This window comes from Octopus sinensis, linkage group LG1 (genome assembly GCF_006345805.1).
Source record: "Octopus sinensis linkage group LG1, ASM634580v1, whole genome shotgun sequence".
Classification (NCBI taxonomy): Eukaryota; Metazoa; Mollusca; class Cephalopoda; order Octopoda; family Octopodidae; genus Octopus; species Octopus sinensis.
Window position 1 is genome coordinate 110,781,023 of NC_042997.1, and position 8,406 is coordinate 110,789,428.

Genomic DNA, 8,406 nt, shown 5'->3' on the forward strand with positions numbered 1-8,406 from the left:
ATATTGATGCTCTACTTCTGGTAAAAATACCAAAGTATTTTGTTAGCCATTAAAATAAGCTAAAAAAAAAAACATTTCATAAGAATCTTCAATTTCATTTTCCAAAGAGTAGACATGTAGCTGCCTCTCGTATATTGTAGTTGCTTCTTAGAAAAACTATTTTGTTTCTGTTACCGACATCCTCCTAAATGTATTCTTTAAAATTTGAATTACTAGTTAATTTAATGAAAATTAGAATTAACTACTGCGTAAAATATGAAGACTTAATGTAATTGCCGTGGAATTGTTGTTTCAATGTCTTGTAGATTCCTCTTTGAAATTCTTGTTGGTTTTGTTAGGCTCAGCTGTTATTGAATGGTTCAACTTTATGACTATATATTTAATATTTTTCATGTGTGTGGTATATGTGTGTCTGTGTGTGATATTGATGTTTGTTTCTTGTGTCAAGTTGTGTATAAAAACAATTTAATTCTAAACTAAAAAATTACTTGATTCCTTTTAGTAGAGTATATATTTAACTTTCATAAGAAAAAAGGTTGACAGTAACTTCAAATTTTCAACTTGTTTGCCTTTGACAAACTGATGAAGGCAAACAAGATAAAGCTTCAAAGTCACTGTGATTCTTTTTCCTTGTAAAAGTTTTATCAAAATGTTTGTGTGAGAGAATTTAAATCTAATTTTCAATATATTTCTAATTTAGAATTATATAATCCATGACATTTGATCTTAGATTAATGAAAATGCCTCAGATTTTATTTTTGCAAACTTAGAAACTTTGGCTAATCATAATTATAATTTATCGTTCTCTTGAATATTTTTTTCCTTCTTTTTCTTTTTTTGTTATTTGGAAAAGACCAAATTAACTTTTAAATTTCTTTATTTTCACATTCCAGAAACTTTAAAAAGGTTTTTATTACTCTTATCCTTTTTTTAAAATGGTAAAAGGTTAATTCATTTTTTCTCTCTCCCCACTTCAGTATTTATACCATAACAAACTGAAATTTTGAAAGGAAACTAGAGGACAAAGTGGTCACATGTTCTCTCATTATCCTCCTTCTCTAGTGCAAAAAAAGTAATCTTTTATATCTCTTGTTGTACACAAATGGAGCAGTATAAAATAGCCATCTACGTATCATACTCAACTTATATACACAGTTGGTAGGCAAGGTGCTGCAGTTTTCATCTAAGATAGTTCTGTGTTAGAAGCACAGTATATACTGGAGGGTGATGAAAAATTGTCCTGGCAGCAGCTAGAGAACAAAAGATGCATTTCAGCATTCTTGAGGCTCATCAACAATATGTACGTGTAGCCATATCCCTAGACAAGATTTGTTACCTCTGATATAGAAAGCAAGGAAAAATGCAGTCACAGATTCGTGAAGAGCTACTGGGTCGTATAAAAACAAAGCACAATTCCCTCTGGGTGCATGACCATAATACCATTGACAAGGCCCCAAATGCTAAAATGTATCTGGTGTTAATATTAACCACTGCTGGAGCATTTTTTTTTTTGTTTCCCTTCAATATATAATGTTTTTAACATGCCACATCCTTAAGAGATTTTATCTTAGATGAAAGCCACAGCATCTTTCCTGTCAATATTGCGTATACATTAAAAGCATGATATGGAAATAGCTATTTTAATACTTTTATATATTTTTGTTGTTTTCAGTTTTATCTCTTCTAGGTCTGGCCCCAAGTCACACATGGCTCTGACTGCATATAAGGGCTTACAATTTTTGATAAACCTCCCAGCTATGTCAGTAACAAAAAAGGCAATCAATTTTAAAAGAAAAATTGGATTTCTTAAATTTTGAATTGTTAATGGAAAAGAAATTGAATCTCAATAGTGAATCTTTTTTATTTGTTTATTATAAACATAGTAGCTATATTTTCAACTGTTTATTGTTATCATGATTTTCTGTTTCTGTTACAAAGATAGTAGCTATATTTTCAACTGTATATTGTTATCATTCTTATGAAATAAATACAAGTGGCATCTTAAAGCTATTGTTTTCATTTCTCTATAATGTATTTTATCTTATCTATATATATATATATATATATTATATATATATATATATATATATATATATATATATATATATATATTAGCAGCTAAGCCCAGTTCCACCCGGTCGGTTTGGGTGATGTGGCTGTAAAACCTGCTCTGTGTAAGCATTCGGTTTGTTTGGGCACGCTTACGTTAAAAACAATTTTAGAATGACTTTTCTGTAAAAACACTAAAAATAATATCAATAAAAAAACACCAACCAAATACTGAGCAAACAAGAGGAACCATCCCACTTCTATTGCATGTGAGCACAGACACACACATTCACATACCTACCCTTTTACATACATAAATACAAGAGTATTATTATAGTAGATTATCTTGGTAACCATGGGAGCTATGAAAAAATACAAAGCCCAGCATCACCATTGGATCATTCTACACATCTGTGTAATTTTTCAGGCAATTCCATCCAGCCATTTGACCGTGAATTGCGGGACAAGAAAGACACCTGATGAAGGCTGGAGGGTATATCAGCCAAAACATGTTAACAACAAACAAGATGGGGACAAATATCCATCAAATGTAAATAATTCCTCATCTCTTAGTTATAGAACTATATTGGGCAAGTGTCTTCTACTATAGCATCGGGCTGACCAAAGCCTTGTGAGTGGATCTGGTAGACAGAAATTGAAAGAAGCCTGTCGTATATATGTGTGTGTGTGTCCCCCTAACATCGATTGACAAATGATGCTGGTGTGTTTACTGCCCCTGTAACTTAGCAGTTCAGCAAAAGAGACAGAATAAGTACTAGGCTTACAAACAATAAATCCTGGGGTCGATTTGCCTGACTAAAGGCTGTGCTCCAGCATGACTGTAGTCAAATGACTGAAACAAGTAAAAGAATATGTCTTTTGTGGAGGTACAATGGCTCAGTGGTTAGGGCAGTGGACTCACGGTTGTAGGATTGCAGTTTCGATTCCCAGATCGGGTGTTGTGAGTGTTTATTGAGCGAAAACACCTAAAGCTTCACAAGGATCCGACAGGGAGTGGTGGCGAACCCTGCTGTACTCTTTCACCACAACTTTCTCTCCCTCTTTCTTCCTGTTTCTGTTGTACCTGTATTTCAAAGGGGCCAGCCTTGTCACACTGAATCTCCCCTAAGAACTACATTAAGAGTACACGTGTCTGTGGAGTGCTCAGCCACTTGCACGTTAATTTCATGAGCAGGCTGTTCCGTTGATTGGATCAACTGGAACCCTCATTGTTGTAAGCAATGGAGTGCCGTGAATATGTCCATTACATGTACACCTGCTTGTTATTACAAATACCTTAGTATATGGTGTAGTGGTTAAGAGCGCAGAGTACTAACCCCGAGATTCCAAGTTCGATGCCAGGCAGTGACCTGAATAATAATAAGAAGAAAAAGAACAACAACAACATTAAAAAATACTTTAGGAATGAGAACCCAGGTTTGCAATTTCCCCAGGACTCCTGAAGAAGGCTGGAGGGTATATCAGGCAAAACGTTGTGTTATCAAGAAACAAGATGAGGACAGATATCCGTCAAATGTACATAAGTCCTCATCTCTTAAATATAGAACCTTAGTATCTATAAAACAAATAAATATCTCAAAAAAAAAAAACAATGTAACCTCAAAAAGTACAGAACAAAACTGAACCAGTGAACTAAAATGTCTTGGGCAAAATTTACTGAACCACAGATACGTAACATGAGAAATAACAACCCCCAAAATAACTGACCTAGAACTTCAAACAGATAAATTAACAAACACAGCACAATAGAAATGTGGCTTCAAACTCTATAACACACTTCAGGAATGAATTGAATGTAAACTAGCAGAACAATACACCTAACTAATGTTCCCAAACCATGTGACACGGGAATAAACTAGCACAGATAAAACTCATAAGTGATATAAAATGTTATAATAAAAACTTGCAAACCATAACAAGCAACAAATTACTAACATAAGCAAAACAACCAAACTGCATAACTTACCAATCATAAGGTATTAAGTGTCCATGACTTGGAAACAATACAAAATATACCTGTGACTATTGAATAAACATAATTACAGGAGGTTCTTACACCGACATTTTCACCTAAAACCCATATATATTTTAAAGAATTAACTATAACAAATTGTAATGAAAATATTCTACTACTACTACTACTACACACACACACACAAGTAGGTGAACAAAGACAGTAGTACTTGGTGCATTTGATTGGAATTGTTAGTACTTTATAATAGTTTAACTCAGAACAATTTAAAGTTTCACAGATGCTGACTATGCCCACATCCTCAGATGTGCGGAGTTTAGAGTGAAGAGAGTTTAAAACAAATTTTAAAATGGTTTCAAAATGAGAATATTTGGGATTCCATTAGTCAGTTCAGGTCATGTGGATACTTTGGCTAACTGGTGATGCTAGTTGATTCCATTAGATACTTCATGTGGTAGAGCAGGCAGTATATTGGCTTCAAGTTGTTGGAAGTTTGTAGGATTTAACAAAGAACATGTTGGTATTATAAAGTTTTTAATACCAATAATGTCAAAGTTAGCTATTCATGCTTAGATAACATCACTTCCAACAGTGTTTACTACAGCAGAAAGAATCCCCACATTTTTCAGTTTCTATCCCATATCCAGCACTTCAACAAAACTAAAGTCTCTGTTCAACCCCACACATAATAGAGTGAACTGGGAGCATTTTATGATGGCCCCATCACTAGAGAGGATTGTTATGTTCTTGACAATACTAAAGGGTCTTCTTGACTCCTTGCTGTGTCATCAGCTACTTTACAACGAGGAATTATACTGACATTAGGGAACTAGGGAAATGTGTGTGTGTGTGTGTGTAGTAAGGGAATGCTGAACAACCAACTGAAACTGGATGGAGGTCTTTGAATTGTTTTTTCTAATGACAATTACTTCACTTTTTTGTCTCTTTTGCTGAACCACTAAGTTACAGGGATGTAAACAGACCAACACTGGTTGTCAAACAATGAAGGGACAAAAACACCCACACTCATCTTCTATCATTTACTTATTTCGATCATCAAACTGTGACCATGCTGGGACACAGCCTTAAAGAATTTCAGTCAAATGAATCAACACCAGGACTTAGTTTTCTTGTAAAGCCTGATACATATTCCAATAGTCTCTTTTGCCAAATCACTAAGTTACAGGGATGTAAACAAACCAACACCAGTTATGAAACAGTATTGGTGGAGAACACACACACATATATACGACAGGCTTCTTTCAGTTTCCATCTACCAAATCCACTCACAAGGCTTTGGTCTGCCCGAGTCTACAGTAGAATACACTTACCCAAGGTGCCACACAGTGGGACTGAACCTACAACCATGTGGTTGGGAAGTGAGCTTCTTACTCACACCCATGGGCTTTCACACAGTTTCTATCAACCAAATTCACTCACAAAGTGAATTATAATGGAAGACTCTTACATTATTTACATTTGACAGATATTTATACTAATCCTGTTTGTTGTTAACACGCTTCAGCTGATATACCCTCCAGCCTTCATCAGGTGTTTGGGGAAATTTCAAAACTGGGTTCTCATTCCTAAGCTATTTTTCAATGTTGTTGTTATTCATCATCATCATCACCATCGTTTAACGTCTGCTTTCCATGCTGCCATGGGTTGGACAGTTTGACTGAAGGCTGGCAAGCCAGGAGGTGGCACCAGTCTCCAATCTGATCTGGCAAAGTTTCTACAGCTGGATGCCCTTCATAACACCAACCACTCCAAGAGTGTAGTCAGTGCTTTTTACATGACACTGGCACGAGGGTCAGTCAGGCAGCACTTGCAACGACCACGCTCAAATGTTGCTTTTCACATGCCACTGGCACACGTACCGGTAAGGTGATGCTGGCAACTATTTATTATTATTATTATTATTCAGGTCACTGCCTGGAATTGAACTTGGAATCTTGGGGTTTGTAGCCCGTGCTCTTAACCACCATGCCATACATGTCATGTAGTGGGGATTGAACTCGAAATCTCAGTTCCAAAGCAAGCCACATCTGCACTTAATCAGAAAAAGTCTTAGAAATATATTAAAACACAATAAGATTTGACAGATTTAATATAAAAACAAAAATGCTTTAATTTCATGTGTGTATAATAATATTTATGTGTAATCTCTAGCTTTTGTATGTTTTTTAAAAAATAATTAGAAAAGATTCAGACGATGATTAAAAAACAGGGAGAAAAAGAATTGGTTCATCTCCTCTTTTATGGTAATTCTCACATGATTTATACAAGTTTTAACAAAATATAATATAAAAGGCTGTTATATTTACATTTTAAGTTTTGAATTTTTAAAAAATTATAGAAAAGAAAAATAAAATGATAGAAATTCTTGTTTAATCTTTACAGAAATAAATTACCATTTCATATTTTATGAAAAATAAAAAGATGGTCTGTAAAATTATGAAGAAAAATCATTGAGAGACATGAATATAGTTCTCAGCAACAGTTTTATAATTTTTACATGAAATTTATCGATGTTATAAGGGACTTATATCAGATTAGTTTTATATTTAGAATATTTATGCAAATACAATAGTAGCAGAAGCAAAACAAATTAAAAAAGGGAAATGTTCAAAATGATCTTCAGAAAATATTGGTTTCACATTTTGGTAGATGGGCACAGTGTTTGAGGGGAGGGGCAGGCCAATTACATCATCCCCAACATTCAGCTCGTATTTATTTTATCAACCCCAAAAGAATGAATGGCAAGGTCTCAACAACCCTGGTGGAATTTGAACTCAGATTGTAAAGATGGATGAAATACCACTAAGCATTTTGTCCGGTGTGCTAACAATTCCGCCAGCATAATGTTGATTATGAAAGAAGAAAATTAAAACAAACAAAAACATGAATATCCAGTTATCCAATTAAACATGGTTTGATTTAGTGAAAAATATTTTCAAAATATTCATCAACCGCCTGGAACCATGTGGTTGGGAAGCAAACTTTTTACCACAAAGCCATGCCTGTGACTATATATATCTATCAACTGTGAAAACTATTGTGTGTGTGTGTAAGCAGACCACAAAAATTACTTTTGTCTACAACAGAATCAGTTTAAATCTTTTGTTTCACGTGAGTTCATGGCTGTTTCCTGCACCAGCTTCACATAGAAGCCCCAGCCCATCCAAAGTGCCTTGGATCGCAGGATGGCCTGCTGTGCTTACTTTGGATCATAGGGTGACCTGCTATGCTTCAGGAGCCCTATTGAGTCAAGTACATCAACATCAAAATAAATATCAAATGGAAATTGTAGTTGTGATAACTGTGCCGGTGGCATGTAAAAAGCACCATCCAAACGTGCCCAATGCCAGCACTGCTTTGACTGGCTTCCGTGCCGGTGGCAAGTAAAAAGCACCAACTGATCGTGGCCGTTGCCAGCCTCCCCTGGCACCTGTGCCGTAAGCACGTAAAAAGCACCCACTACACTTGCAGAGTGGTTGGCGTTAGGAAGGGCATCCAGCTGTAGAAACTCTGCCAGATCAGACTGGAGCCTGGTGCAGCCTCCTGGCTTCCCAGACCCCGGTCGACTGTCCAACCCATGCTAGCATGGAAAACGGACGTTAAACGATGATGATGATGATGATGTTTCAGTTGAAATGCAGGGCCTTTCTTTCTATTAATTTTGGAAATAGCGAATTCGGTAAAATAATTTTGTTATTATTAGTATGACATTTGGTACATAAATTGATTTGAAGTTTCGATGGAAAGTTTAAATTTGGATAAATTAAAAAACCTTTGTATTTCTATAATTCAGGTAAAATACACTGTGGTTGTTTTGATTAAGTTTGTAAATATTTATGTCTTTATTGCCCACAAGGGGCTAAACACAGAGGGGACATACAAGGACAGACAAAGGGATTAAGTCGATTCCATCGACACCAGTGCATAATTGGTACTTATTTAGTTGACCCCAAAAGGATAAAAGGCAAAGTCGACCTCAACGGAATTTGAACTCAGAACATAACAGTAGACGAAATACCTATTTCTATTTCTTTACTACCCACAATGGGCTAAACACAGAGAGGACAAACAAGGACAGACAAATGGATTAAGTTGATTCCATCGACCCCAGTGTGTAACTGGTACTTAATTTATCGACCCCGAAAGGATGAAAAGCAAAGTCGACCTCGGCGGAATTTGAACTCAGAACATAACAGCAGACGAAATACCTATTTCTTTACTAACCACAAGGGGCTAAAAACAGAGGGGACAAACAAGGACAGAAAAATGGATTAAGTTGATTGTATCAACCCCAGTGCGTAACTGGTACTTAAATTATCGACCCTGAAAGGATGAAAGGCAAA